General features: G+C 35.6%; 2 pseudogenes; both read left to right on the forward strand.

Annotated features, from left to right (window-relative positions):
• Nucleotides 1-1,191: 1,191 nt before the first annotated feature.
• On the forward strand, nucleotides 1,192-3,389 carry LOC111146820 (annotated as a pseudogene).
• LOC111146828 lies at nucleotides 3,386-14,944 on the forward strand (annotated as a pseudogene).
• The last annotated feature ends 973 nt before the right edge of the window (nucleotides 14,945-15,917 follow it).

Raw genomic sequence — 15,917 nt, forward strand, 5'->3', positions numbered from 1 at the left:
CACAGACCTGTACCCCTGGGGATAAAAATAAATGTTTATTAAAAAAAAAAAAAAAAAAAAAGACTGGGTGGTTCAGTCCTTAATTGTCTGCCTTCAGCTCAGGTCATGATCCCAGGGTCCTGGGATTGAGCCCCGCATCAGGCTCTCTGCTCAGTGAGAAGCCTGCTTCTCCCTCTCCCACACTCCCAGCTTGTGTTCCCTCTCTAGCTGTCTCTGTCAAATAAATAAATCAATCTTTAGGAAAAAAAAAAAAGAGAGAGAGAGGAGACAAACAAAAGATCAGACTCTTAAATATAGAGGACAAATTGGTGGATACCTAATGGGAGGTGTGTGGGCAGATGTGTGAAATAGGTGAAGGAGATTAAGAGTATATTTGTCATGATGAGCATTGAGTAATGTATAGAATTGTTGAATCACTATATTGTACACTGACACTAATATAAAACTACATTAATTATACTGGAATTAAAAAATATATACATATATATAAAATAAAACAAAGACGAAATGGAACAAGAAAAATGACAAAAATCAAAAGCATATATTACAAAAAGAAGTGGAAACAATTTAAACATTAGCCTAATGAAGAAGCAACATTTCATTTTGTCTTAATGCCACAGGTACTACAGTTGAACTGAATACTAAATGCTCTTGGAAAATCTGCAAGTTATTTTCAGAATACTGGCTTATCAAATACTGATCTAGAATGTCATAATCTTCATTTGCTTTGTCTACCTACTTAAGTTCTAACCTTAAATCAAGTCTACCCATATTCTATATTTCTCTGCTAGTTCTTACTATTTTTTCTTAATATTTAAATTATTTTATTTAAAAGACATGTATTTATTTCTATAATATTGCATATCATTTAAAATTATTTGATCTAAATAAACTAGTTTATTTAAAATAAACTAGTTTGAACATAACACTGTATGTTAATTATTCCTGAATTAAAATAAATGAATAAATAAATAAATTTATGTTCACTATCTTTAAACAAATAAATAAACCTTTTTGGGTATATTGTAGAAGGAGACTAGCTCAAGAGTAAATTTCCATCTGTAGCAAACTTAAAAAATTAAATATAAACCTTAAAATTAAATTATGTCTCATATATAAATAATTTTAGGTCATCATATTGAAAAAAAAATCTGCAAAAATAGTAAACCTTACTACTTCAAGTCTTCTAAAATGGAAAAAACTGACCACATTGAATGTTGGTGAGTTGTAGAACTAACAGAACTTTTATACATTGCTGCTTAAAGTTTACACATACAACTTCTAAAGTCAACTTTTAAAAGTCATTTCTGAAAACATTTACGGTATGTTTCAGCAATTGGACTCTGGGGAGAAAATGCACCCAATAGAAATCAAAACATGAACAAAAAAGATTTGTATAAGCTTTCATAGCAGCTTTATTGATAACTGCCAAAAGCTAAAAATAACTCAAATGCCAATCAACATGAAATGGATAAAATAATCATGTCACATTGAAATAATGGAATATTACTGAGCAATACGAAGAATGAACTGCTGCGACACACAGCAATAGGGATGAATCTCATAATCATTATGTTGAGCAAAAAGAGACATAAGCAAGTGTGTGGTGTATGATTTAATTTATAAAAAGTCCAAGAACAGACAAAACTAATATATGGTGATAGAAATAAAAACAGAGGTTGCTTACTGGATTGTTTGAAAGGAAGCATAAGGAAGTTTCCTAAGATGATGCCAATGTTTTATTTGTTTTATTAATATTACATTCAATGTTTTATTAATATTACATATTAAACTTGTCAATACTGTTTGATTTTTACACTTAATTTTATACTATGCATTCCTTGCTCTGCATATAATTTTTACCTCAGTAAAAGTAAAGAAATAGGATTTTCAATATGAAAAAAGAAGAAAAGAACTCTATCCAAGAAAAATTTTATCAAAAGCAGAATTTAACAGATTCTTATCAAATGTTTAATTATTACTGAACATAAATAAAAATAACAACACAAAGCAGTAACTAAAAAAACACAAGCAGTTGCTGTCCAGGGCTATTACATCTGATTCTGATTCCCTATGATTTTCTAAGTGATTTTATTTTTAAGGTTTACCTTAGTACTACAGATTACTTTGGCTCCTAATGTTCAAGGCTGAGAGGGAAGAGTTGTTTGGGAAATGATTACAATACAGTTTAAATCTCCAAAATTTTAAATGTCCATTCATAAAATAAATGGTAACTTGCCTTCCTGATCACCTCAGTCCTTTTTTCTTATGTTTATTACATTTCTTCCTCCAGTTCCAAGTGTCCCTATGTGAAAGCAACACAGATAATTCTTCAACGAAAGGTTGCTGAAGACTGTAAGTAAGTACTCAGATCATGGGTTCTCAACTTGGCTACATGTTAGAATCACCTGGAAAATTTTGAACTGGTAATGTCTGAGTCTCACTTGAATCCCACCCCCAGAAATTCCGACTTAAGTAGTGCGGGATATGGCCTCATCCAGTTAAAAGCTCTTTAAGTAATGCTGATAAACAGCAACATTTGGAAACCACTGGCTGAGAACTATTGTGTGTATTAGGGACAGAAACAGAGGTCCCAATACCTTACCCCTGAAAAAGGCATGTTTTCAGCAGTAAATTCTTTGGGCTCCTTGGGTTTTAAAAAATTAATGTCAAAATGTGTGTGGAAAAAGCAATGGTAAAAATGGGGACATGTCACCTGGCACAGTAAAATCTTATTAACCAAAGCCCTAGCAAACTAAACTTCAGCCACTTTCTTGAGAATGGTTGGCCCTGAATTTACTCAGCAGTACCTGGATGATGGCCCCAAACTAGCTGGGGAATTATTTCGAGTTGCTGAAGAACATGCACCATCCATCACTGTCTATTGATGAAATTGATACCATTGGAACAAAAGATATGACTCAAATTCTGGTGGTGAGAAATTCAACAAACAATGTTGGACCTGTTGAACCAGTTGGACGGATTTGATTCAAGGAGTGATGTAAAAGTTATCGTGGCCACAAAGCAAATAGAAACTTTAGATCTAGCACTCATTAAATCAGGCTGTATTTAAAGGAAGATCGAGTTTCCCGTTCCTGATGAAAAGACTAAGCAACATATTTTTCAGATCCACACAAGCAGGGTGGTGCTGGCTGATGGTGTAACCCTGGATGACTTGACCACGGCTACAGATGACCTCTCTTGATGCCGGCATCAAGGCAAGCTGTACAGAAGCTAGACTGGTGGCTTGAGAGAATATAGAATAAAATTAACAAATGAAGACAATAAAATCTAAAGAAGGTGTTCATTATATTCAACAACAACAAACCCAAGAAGGTACCCCTGTGGGGCTCCATCTCCAGCAGACCACAGTTTCCTTAAGGAAATGATTGGGAGTGTCCTAACCCCTCTGAAGTATTAGGTTGGGGAAGTTGCCCAAAGGAACCCATGTTCCAATAGCTCTTTCTTAGCAGAAACTGCTGTGTATCTTTTTGAGGTGATACGTATAATACCTGCCAAGATGCTTCCATATGCTGCTTGCATGCAATGCTTCCCCCCATAAAGCATGCTCCTTCTCAAAAAAATTAAATAATAAAATAAATAAATTAATCAATCAATTAATTAATTTTTTTAAAAAGGAGAGGGGAATGTCAAAATTAGGGGAAAAAATTTGATCAGGTTGCATTGAAAGTATGCTTTATTTATAGTGCTTATGGATGTATCTCTCCATATAGTTTCCTAGTGGTTTCTGGATATTACAAAATACATACTTGATTTATAGAAATCTACTAATAACATTTTCCTGTCTGGCACGAAGTGTGGAAACCTCATCTCCACTTAGATTCCTTTACCTTTAGTTTTCCAAAATTTAATTATAATGCCTGTTTTTTCTGTTGCTTTATTTTTTTTAATTTTTTTTTAATTTTTATTTTTTTAGGATTTAACTGTTGGGGATCCACTCACTTTCTTGAAAATGTAGGTTTGTGTGTTTTGCCAACTTTGGCATGTTTTCAGCCATAATTTATTCAAATGCTTGTTTAGCTCCATTCTCTTTCTTCTCTCCTGTGGGACTATGAAGATGCATATGTGGACTCTTTTATTATAATTCTATAGGTCCCTGTGGCTGCGTTCAATATTTTTCAGCTATTTTTTCTCTCTGTTGTTCATAGTAGGTGAATTTTATTGCTCTGTCCTTAAGCTTATTGATTCTATCCTTTGTCATCCTACTATTGAGTTCATCTAGTGGGTTTTCAAAAGTACCTTTTATTCTATTTTCCAGTTATATAATACCAATTTTATTCTGATTTTTAGTTCCATAAATGAATTTGATTGCCTTTACAAATCTTAGTTCTGCTCTGGGATTTTCTTTTTTTTTTTTAAATCTGTTTCCAGAGAATCAGTAATTGATCACTGAAGCATTTTTATGATAGGTGCTTTAATAACCTTGTGAGATAATTTATTTCAGTGTTGGCATCAGTTGACTGCTCTTATTTATAGTAAATAAGAAGTGGTCAGTCGCCCTAGAGGACTTTATCTTACTCCTCAGGCATAGATGATAGCCCACAGATTTTTTTGCTTTGTGAGTGGCTTGACTCTTTGTAGGTGAGGGGAGAAGGAAAAATTTTATCTGCCTATAGAAAGGGGAAAGAGACTGATAGCCCTGCATTCCTGAAATTGTATCTTTATTCCAGACATTTGTTATGTAAATAAAATGTTTGATGGGTGCCAGATTGTCTCCTATAGACTTCTCAGCCTAAAAGGAAGAACTCTTTCAAGGTCAAGGTTTTCATTCTTCTTGAAATGTAAATATTGAGGAACATAGCTCCCTGTGCTCAGGGCTCCTTGGTGGCTTGTCTAGAAACCCTGCCAGCGTATAATTATTTGGTCCTCTTAGAGAGAAGAAATTTTACTATTATTTTATATCAGAACAATCGAGTAGATAGATGGCTACAGATCTAATTTTCATGTTATATAAAGAGTTTCAGGAGACTATGACCTTTTTATAGGAATACTGAGAAACCCAGGGAAGATTTATGTCCCCACAATTTGGAGACTCTGGGCTTATTTCAGTTTTTTTGTTTGTTTTTTGAGAGAGAGCATGAGCTGGAGCAGGACTGGGTGTGTGTGTGGGGGGGGTGGTCAGGAACAGAGGGAACAGAAGGAGAAGGAGAGGGAGAGGCAAGCAGACTCCAGACTGAGCACAGAGTCCCTGCAGGCCTAATCCTACAACCCTGAGATCCCTACCTCAGCTGAAACCAAGTGTCAGAAGCTCAACCAACTGAGCCACCAAGGCATCCCTATTTCATTGTTTTTACCTTTATTCTTTTAGTAAGCAGGCTCCTTATTTAGGTTTAGGCCCCAAGTCTTAGTTCACTTTTGTAGGCTAACAGTGGACCTTTCAGAGCCTTTGCAATTCTGTCTTGGTTGATTTGGTTTGTCTGTTGCAACTGGTGCTTTCTTTTCCCTTGATCATGCTGAGTGGTGGGGTCGGGGCGGGGCAGTTGGTGATTCCCCAGATTGGAAGATTAGAAGAGGGATTTGGTGGGTTCCACCAGAAATTCCACTTCCTCCTAACCTGAGCCAGCCAGAGTCTCTGGACAAAAAAGAGGGGGATCAGGTCCACATGGACAAAGAAGTTGCTAAGAGAATTGTCTTAACATTTAGCAGGAAAGAAGAATGCTCCCCCTGCTGGCTGCTTGTTGTCTGTGGGGTTCCCAACTGACCTCTTAAGCATTGATGTTGTCAGAGGGATTCTCTTTTGATTCAAGAAGGGAATCAGCCTCCTTGGACTGCCTTCTGTTGCTAGGCTGGAGGTCTGAAGACAAGGAGTCTGGGTGGTCTTTGTGAGTGTTGTGGGAGTACAGCCAAATTGCCTCTATGCTGTTGTTCAGGTCTTGGCCTCTTTAACCCACTCACCTTCCTATTGCCTTGTCAGTGCTCTGTCTTCACTGTCTCTTGAATTATTTCCAGGGTTTATAGTTGTACTTTGTTGAGAGGAAGAGGAGACAATAGGGAGAAATGAGTCTATGCTATCTTGTCTGGACTGGAAGTCCCTTACTGTACTTTAAAAAGGAAGTAAAAATGGGTATCTAAGATGTACTTTAGGTGTGCTTTAGGGAAAGAAGACAACCTATAAAAACATGCTCTGAGTGTCTAAAAATTTACTGTTGATACAAGCATATAAAATTGAAGGAAAAACTGATAAAAAAGGAATTGTGACATCAGATTATTTTGTAAGTATCTTTAAATATTTGCTTTACAAAAGCAACAATGGAAAGTAGAATGTTTATTGTGCTATGTTTTGGGAAAGAAAGATACCTTTGAGAACATTATGCTTTAAGAATTGTCTTGGGCCTGCATGAAAATAGTAGCCAAAAATATATACTTTTATAAGATTTACTTATTTAAAAATATATATAGTTTTATGATTTTTAAAGGTATTAGCTTTAATGCATTTTGATGACTAAACTATTCACTACTGATATCAATCACAACCAAGATTATTTTTTAACTGTATCTTATTATTGTCTTATTGTCATGTTAATTTATGGCTTTAACTAACTGGTTTCTTTTCCATTTTCTCTTCTTTTAGCACATATCGGTTGTATGAGCCAAGAGTAAAACAGTTTTCACACTACCGAATGTTGCTCTATGTTCAGGGCTGGGCAAGAGATGTAATCCCACGCAAAGAGATATACTTGGATTTTGGCAGGGACTATCAGGATAAGTACACTCTCCTATTAGATGAGGATGCTCATCCCAAAAGCTGGGTCCCAATCTTGTAATCACATCTGGTTTCCTGTCTGAAAAAAGTAACCTAAACAAAGAGAATCAACTGATACAAGGAAACCAAATTTAATGACATTAGTTGAACCTCTAAAAGAAGTTGTGTTAGGATGCCTGGGTGGTTCAGTTGGTTGAGCGTGTGACTCTTGATTTTGACTCAGGTAATGATCTCAGGGTCTTGAGATCAAGCCCCACGTCAGGCTCCGTACTCAGCGGGGAGTCTCTCTCCCTCTCCTTCTGCCTCTCCCCTATACTCTCTCTCTCTGTTTCCAATAAATAAATAATCTTTAAAAGAACTTGTGTCAAAGCCATCCATTCCTCTGAAATTCTTGATTTCAGAAGTTAACACATTCCCTAGGTTAAGCCAGTTTGAGTAAGGTCTTTTTATCTGTATCCTAAATATTTGTAAGTATATACAAGGATTACAGCGTGCTTTCACTTTTATTTAACTCATAATCTTTATCTCCATCTTTCCTGGAAGATTAAAGTTCAAAGAATTGGGGTCCAATTTAACTGCACAGGTTTCTTTCTGAGGTGTGGTCAGTTGGTAATGACTCTGAATATAATTTATCTCTTTCCGCTAGCTATTTACTTACAGATAGGGTACCCCAGGAGGACCCATGAAAATAATGATCACACTTCATTAAGAGGATCAGAAGGAAATTGGGGGGGCGCCTGGCTGGCTCAGTGGGTTAAGCCGATGCCTTCGGCTCAGGTCATGATCTCAGGGTCCTGGGATCGAGCCCCGCATCGGGCTATCTTCTCAGCAGGGAGCCTGCTTCCTCTCCTCTCTCTCTGCCTGTTTGTGATCTCTCTCTGTCAAATAAATAAAAAAAAAAAAAAAAAAGGAAATTGGGCCATCTGTGATGTTCCCAAAGGTAAATAATAAGTGGATGTCAAACAAATAACAATGAGAAACCCCGGCAGGGTTTTTAATGTTCTGATAATAACAGAAGCTGTGAGTGACCTATGCTGTAACGGCCATAAATGATCATGAACATGAATGAGTCATTAAGGTTTTGCTATTCAAAATTTTGCTCAAAATAGAGGACATCCTAAGATGGGAATGAGGTTGAGGGAGAGTATACTTGTATTATGGATCATAAAAAAATTTTTCCTCAACAGCATTCACTATATCAAAATTGAAGCATTTAAAAGATAATTATGCTGTTTAAATTCTTAGCCTTTCCAGATTTACAACTCTAAAAAACTATCAAATAGCTGTTTTTTGGCTCCAGCTATATGATTTCAAATGGATATTTCTTGTACATTATTAGGTAGGTCATCAGTGAAACCAGATGTGTCCTCACACTTTGTGTGTCTTCATACTGTCTCATAGCCAGAGAGGTGGCAAACCTGGTGACAGGATTTTATTCCATGGAGGAACTAAATGATCATACTCACATTTTCCATTGTGATTTCCCTGAAGTTGTGCTCAGTAGCGGATTAAGTACATTATTTCTATTGCCAGCAGTGAGCTCATTTGGAAGAGATTCAATTCCATGTCAAGGACAATAACCTTCCTTGTTCAATCTTCCATTCCCGTCCTATTTTGCACACACACCCCCAAATCAGTCCCATACACCATAGGCTGATACTTACAAACTGTTAAAGCCTAGTCTCCCAGCTTCCTCTCTACCCTCTTTCCCAATCTCCATATGTTTCATTTATAATGGGATCTCTATTCTCATTGCCTACACCACAGAACCTCTCAGGCAGGACCTTGCCTGTGGTGATTCTCCTGTCTAAAATGTTCTTCCTTTTTTCTCAATCTGTGAAGCTCCTTTCCATTCCTATGGTCTGGCTCATGACTTAGTATCTATGCACTTCCTGTCTTGACCCAGTCACTCCTTCCCTCTTCTCCCATAGTACCCTCCCGTGCCTTTATTTCATTTGGTTCTGATTCCTCAACAGACCAAACTGAACAAGAAGAGAAGTTCTTCATTTGATATAGTTTCTTTGACTGGTGGTTTGTTTTTTACAAGAAATCTTTCTCTAATGATTCAGTGATTTAAAAATGATTCCAAGACTATTAGGGGGGCAAATCCTTTCTAAGGCTGAAAGAGGGACTAAAGGATGTCTATGAAACCTACAAAATTATTCAAAATCATTGTGCGTGTTTGCTTATATACACAAGAAATCATCATTTGATCAGACACATTCTCAAATGTGCCCCATGGACAATAGAGGTTGAGGACCATGGCTCTAAGGATTACATAAGAAAGCTGAAGATCAAGAAGCAGTAAGGAACTGCTCTCTGTTATTTTTTCATACATTTCTTAGGATTTCTTTCTTTTTCTTATTGGGGCAAAATATAAATAATATTAAATTTCCTATTTTAACCATTTCAAGTTTATAGTTCTAAGGCATTAAATATAGCTGACCCTTGAACAACACTAGTTTGAATGACATGAGTCCACTTAGGTGCGGATTTCTTCCTATAAATACAATATAGTTCTGTAAATGTATTTTCTCTTCCTTACGAATTTTCTTAATAATATTTCTTTTCTCTAGCTTACTTCATTATAAGAATATAGTCTATCATACGTACAATATACAAAGAATGTGTTAATTGACTGTTTACGTTATTGGTAAGTTTTCTGGTCAACAGCAGCTATTGAAAGATTTTGGAGAGTCAGAAGTTATATGCAGATTTCTGCCTGCATTGGAGAGCCACGGTCCTCACCCCTGTGTTGTACAAGGGTAAACTCTATATTTACATTGTGCATCTTAAGTTTTATTTTCACTGGATAACATTTCTGCAAAGGTCAAACTAGATCATAATGCTTTATTTAATTTGATTTTAAAAATGACCACAAAAACTCAATTATTACCAATCCCTAATAAGATTTTTAGAAATGTTGGCATGAATCAGCAGTCTCAAAGATAAAACTAAAATTGGAGTTCAATTATGGGTTTTGACATTTTAAAATAAAAGCAGTCCTTCTATGCTTTGTGCATAACACTCTGTTTTGCAATTAATGAATGATTCAAAAGACAATGCAAAGGGATATCAGCATGTGAAATACAGTGTACCTCCAATTAAATCATTAATCCACTCTTTTTGCCCCAAACTGAAAACAAGCTAAAAAATATTGAATGTGAAGAATAATATTGTCTTGTGTTCTTACAGGATAAATTTAGACAAACTATTAAGGCATATATTTCTATATATTCTATTCTTGCCTGATGGCACAATTGTGTCTTAAGTAAGCAGGAATTACAAGAAAATTAATGTCCCATTTTTTGGTAATGAATAAAATTAATGATACAATTAACTTTGTTCATTTGATTGATTATCTCTTGTATTAGGCTGTGAGTAAAGTGTTCATTTTTTTTTAAGATGTTATTTATTTATTTGAGAGAGAGACAGTGAGAGAGAGCATGAAAGGGGAGAAGGTCAGAGGGAGCAGACTCCCCATGGAGCAGGGAGCCTGATGCGGGACTCGATCCCAGGACCCTGGGATCATGACCTGAGTTGAAGGTGGTCGCTTAACCAACTGAGCCACCCAGGCGCCCTAAAGTGTTCATTTTATTCCCAACTACACACTCAGATTCTAACTCAGAGCCTGGCACATAACCAGAATTCAATATGTTCTTGGTAAAGGAGTGTTTGTTTCATTTGCTGCATGACTGACTGACTGAATGAATGAATAAATGAATGAATGAATGATCTTTTCCTCCCCTTTTGGCCTGGCTTCTCTCCTACCAGCTTCCACCCACCCACATGCCTCTCTCTCCTCTAATTCCTTCTTATCATCAAATTTTGACACATTCTCTGCTCTCTGTTTCCAACATCTTTCTTTTTTTTCTCTCTCAGAATCTCTATTTCTTCCTGTCAATGTACATCTTTCCTCAAATATATGTGATTTCATACTACAACAGAAAAAAAAAGCCCTGTTGCTTTGTCTTCTTATAAACAGAATATGCAATAAAATATTATTGTTATGCAATATCCTTGTGTTCCTCTTCTGAATTATTCAAAAGGTGTTTTTTTATTCTTAAAAAAAAAATCCTCCATTTTCTTGTTTGTTTTGCTCAACTTTAGATTTTTCTATCCTGTGGGTTTGGAATCCTTGACATAAAAATGGTCTATATATCACAGAAATGTAGGGTGAGAAAAACATTACTGAAAGAGAGATCAATCTTACCAATCTAAGCAAAATTAATAGACATGTACAATTAAAATCCTTGCATTACATAGCTTTTTAATGAGCTAAAAATCAATTATGAGTTTGTGTAGTTGCTTCAATTATTGGTTATTAGAAAGTGATTTTTCTGTATACCAGAATCCTGACAATTATTAAGGTAAATTTTTACACAATGAACCATACATAGACACAAAATAAAACAGATAAACTTCTTAAGCTTAAGGTCCTTAACCACATGTAAAACCAAACAATGCATTAATTATAAACAAAATCATGTTCTCGAAAAAATTTGAATTAGCCTCATTACACTTATGTGATATGTACAGTTGATTTACTGAAATTATAACATTGATGTTGGTTGGGTTTGGGAGTAAAATTCACCTTTTGATTTTTACTTCTTTTCTTGATCATTGGTATTCACAACAATATATTCCCCTTTGAGATGTTTCTATAATTGCTATGAATATACATCCTTTACAAAATTAGTTTTTTAACAGTTCCCCAAATCTGGCAGGACCAATTAATTCAATAATACACCCACCAAATATGATGATTTTAAATTAATACTAGTTCTAAAGACCAGTTACAAGCTAGTAAGTAAAAGGACCATGGTCAGATAATATTCTCCTGGAAATATAAAGGTTTTGTGGTCTGGTTTTTGTTTGTTTGTTTGTTTGTTTATTCCATTTGTTTCAGTTCAGTACATTTATACTAGTTTGTACTTTAGGATAATTTAAATCTTCTACCTCTTTCATTTTTTTCCCTTAGTTTAAATCACAATGAAATCTTTGCTTGAGTCTATACCATTATATGATTTTTCTTTTACTTGTTACAGACAAGCTCATACGCAAAAGCAAATAAATACAAAAATCACATGGCCATGTTTGTTTATGAAGTTTACATCTCATTTTACAGAATATTTTGACAATGATTTTTTCAAGATTTATCATACAACTGAAAACCCATGGTTAAAAATACAGTAGACCGGGGCACCTGCGTGACTCAGTTAAGCCTCTGCCTTCGGCTCAGGTCATGATTCCAGGGTCCTGGGATAGAGCCCCACATCAGGCTCTCTGCTCAGTGGGGAGCCTGCCTCCCCCTCTCTCTCCACCTGCCTCTCTGCCTACTTGTGATCTCTGTCTGTCAAATAAATAAATAAAATCTTAAAAAAAATACACTAGACCTTTGTAGACCCATAAAACATTTCAGAAGCCTGTAGGAAGGACTTTTGTACACTAATAAGTTAAGTCCTAAGTAGAATATTAAGAAACATGTAGTGAGATGCCTTCACTTTATATAGATTCTAGAACAAAGATCTAGGTAAGTTAAATATGTAACAGCATCACACCACACCATTATAATCTACAAAAGTAAGAGTCAGAGTCAGCTCTATCTGATTCCATGGCCTTTATTCTCCCCTTCACTGCTGATTAGTTTCTCCTGTTACCTATTTTGATATATACTCAGTGACACTATTTCACTACTTTGGTAAATGCAGCTCAGCATTATGCACAAGCCACCAGCCATTTGCAAATATTATATTAAATTCCAAGTTAAAATGCACCAAAATCCTTCCAAGTGCCACTAATTAGGTGTACAATAACCTCTCAAAATTAAAAGAAAAAAAATTTAACTCAGCAATGCTGTCTCAGTCACTTACTTCTTTTTTTGACAGTGTTCGAGTTCATAGTTCCTTCTAACTGAATCCCAAAGAAAGTCCTGGTATTTAAAAAAGAGGGGGAAAAAGCTCATAGAAATTTCTATACTGTGTAGATATGCTAAGATTTATAGGACTGGGAATTCCTTGGGGTGCCTGGGTGGCTCCGTCCTTAAGGCCTCTCTGCCTTAGGCTCCGGGTCATGGTCCCAGGGTCCTGGGATTAAGACCTGCATTAGGCTCTCTGCTCTCCCTCTTCTCCCTGCTTCTCCCTCTTCCACTCTCCCTGCTTCTGTTCCTCTCTTGCTGTGTCTCTCCCTGCCAAATAAATAAAGAAATTCTTAAAAAAATAAATAGGACTGGGAATTCCCAACAGAAAGTCATAAAAAAAGAGGGGAATGGACGCTTGAAATTTTGAAGAGGACAATTGCTTATCACAAACATTTGATCATTTGTTCATCGTACCATGTTGTGTAATCATTGTACCCATCTTTTCCATCATCAAAGAATGCACCATGACGTTGTTTGAGTTATTCTCCTTTATTCAATGAGTTTATCAGTTTGTACTTTATCTGTGTTTTTACTTTGAACTTCTCTCTGTGTTTAGCACCATTAGATTGGAAACTGCTATGGTGAATCTGAAATGGTATGGAGGCAATGGGAAAGCTGTAGTAAAGGCAGAAAAAAATTATGAGATATTTGATCTCAGTGGCAGTCAATTTTATATCTGGTCTTTAATGGAAAACAAGTGAACATTCTTACCCTTGACCTTTCACTTTGAAGTGAATTACTGTTATATATTTCCATCATTAGTTTTTCCTCCAATCTTTTTTTCTCATAGAATGCAATTGACTTGAATAAAATCCCATCTTTTCCGAATCTCAGCATGTATTCTGTTTGAGTGTGGATGGTAAGTTATTTTTTTCCTACAGCTATCTAACATGGGTGTTCTTAAATAGCTTCAGAATAAATGTTAGGGCTTCAAAGGTTTTAGTTTAGTTTTGTTTTTATCTTACCTTTAGTCTGTTGTGAGCCATTTTTCTTAAAGTTGGAAAGTCTATTCCTTTAAAATTATTTACATTAACTAAAAACAATGTACCCTAACTTTTGCTGGTATGGTCTGTATCAATTATGCCCTAAAGAGTATTAGGATAAGTCAAGGCTATATAACAAACAACTAAGGAAGTATTGAATAGTCATAATAAATTAAAATATTTCATAGGGTATTTGAGACTAAATTGACAGTCAATTAAAAATGGAAAGAAGCTATTCTACAATGTGTAACATAAGAAAAATGAAACCTTACTGTAACAGAAGAATGTTGTTAAATGTTCATAGGAACACATATTTGCTACAGGAAAGTAAATACTTGACCTCCTCCATGCTGTAGACTAGACACAATCTCAGACTCATGTCACTAGTATGTTCATGTGACCAGTTTAGGAGGGTACCAAGACATGTATGGGTCTGTAAAAGTGATATAGCGCATAAAGGGACACATTTTCTGTGGAGAATAAACAAAACAAAACAAAACAAAAAAACAGTAAGTCTTTTTCTGCCTAGTACAGCCATGGATTATGGTCTAAGAAGCATCTAAAGTATGTAGTAGCTTCACAGCTTTGGATGCTGGATAAAGTGACTAGTGTGTTTGCTCTTCATCCATCTACTTGTCCCCATAAGCTGAGAGAATATCTCCCACTTATCATTTTCCTAAGGAACAGACTCAAGTATGTCCTTACAAGCGATGAAGTAAAGAAGATCTGTATGCAATGTACATCAAGATTGATGGCAAAGTCTGAACTTATACAATCTACCCTGCTGGTTTTATGGATGTCATCAGCACTGACAAGACTGGGGAGTATTTCCATCTGCTCTATGACAGCAAGTGTTGCTTTGCTGTTCATTGGATTACACCTGAGGAGGCAAGTATACGTTGTACAAGATGAAAAAGATCTTTGTGTGGGCAAAAGGAATCCTTCATTTGGTGACCCACGGTGCTCACACTATCCTCTATCCTGATCCCCTCATGAAGATGGATGACACCATTCAGACTGATTTGGAGACTGGAAAGATTACTGATTTCATCAAATATGGTAATCTGTGTATGGTGACTGGAGGTGCTAACCTGGGAAGAATTGGTGTGATCACCAAACGAGAGAGACACCTTGGTTCTTTTGATGTAGTTTACATGAAGGCTGCCAATGGCAACAATTTTGCCACCCAGCTCGCCAACATATTTTATCGGCAAAAGAAATAAACCATGGATTTCTCCTCCACGTGGAAAAGGTATGCACCTCAGCATTACCAAAGAGAAAGACAAGAGACTGGTAGCCAAACAGGGCAGTGGGTAGAATGGTCCCTAGGTGACATGATTGGAAGTCTTTCTCCTTAACTAAAGATCATACAACATGATAAAAAATAAAAACATAAACATCCAACTAAAATTTGTTCTACTTTTATTGTCATTATATACTGACAATTCCAAATAATGTCAGTGATTAAAATGTTCCTCAAAACAGTGACTAATGCTCCCATGGCCTCTTTCCCTTGGTATGTCAGTGATGAGGAGTCAAGACTGGAGCCTGCCATGAGTGGTATGAGAGAGCACATTTGACTACAGAACAAAAATGGAATCCATGGGCCCTGTGGTCATTTTTTTCTCTTTTCTACTCTCATGGGTTGAAAAGGAAAGAGCTGGTGGTTTTTCCCGGGGTGTTACTTACGTGGATTTCATAATAGTCCTTTTTTAAAAAAATTTTATAATGATAAGAGAGGGCTAAAACTTGAAGCAAAACTGGATTATCAAGAAATTTATTCTAGGGAATTTCTCAATGTACTAAAATTTCTTAACATTTATTTTAAAATGTATTGCTAAATTTAAAATATTTAATTTCTAAATTTAAAATATTTAAAATTTATTTTAAATTTATTAAAATTTATCTTGGAATTTATTTCTTTGTTACTGACATGGAGAGTTTGGTAAAAAAAGAAAATTTAAAAAATGCTTAAATCTTTGATGAAATAGTGGTACAATGTTACAGATAAAGTTATGCTTTAGTTGGCTTTGGCTCAGAAAGTTTCTCATTCTCCATTTATGTTAACCCCTTTCTCAGGTTCAATTTATTTCCCCCTTTTCTTTCACATGAAAAAAAAAATAGTCACACACTTCAATTTAGAAGCAGTAATAAGAAATAAATCTTCTGAGATTTTGCTTTAATTAAAAAGAGCTGTGTCTGCTTACCATTTTTTCCCTTTCTACATGCAGTGATTCTATTATCAAGGATGCTAATGGACAGAGAAGTGGAATGTGTGCATTTGGATATG

The sequence above is a fragment of the Enhydra lutris genome, unplaced genomic scaffold (genome assembly GCF_002288905.1).
Source record: "Enhydra lutris kenyoni isolate GAN:26980312 unplaced genomic scaffold, ASM228890v2 scaffoldscaffold2, whole genome shotgun sequence".
Taxonomy (NCBI): Eukaryota; Metazoa; Chordata; class Mammalia; order Carnivora; family Mustelidae; genus Enhydra; species Enhydra lutris.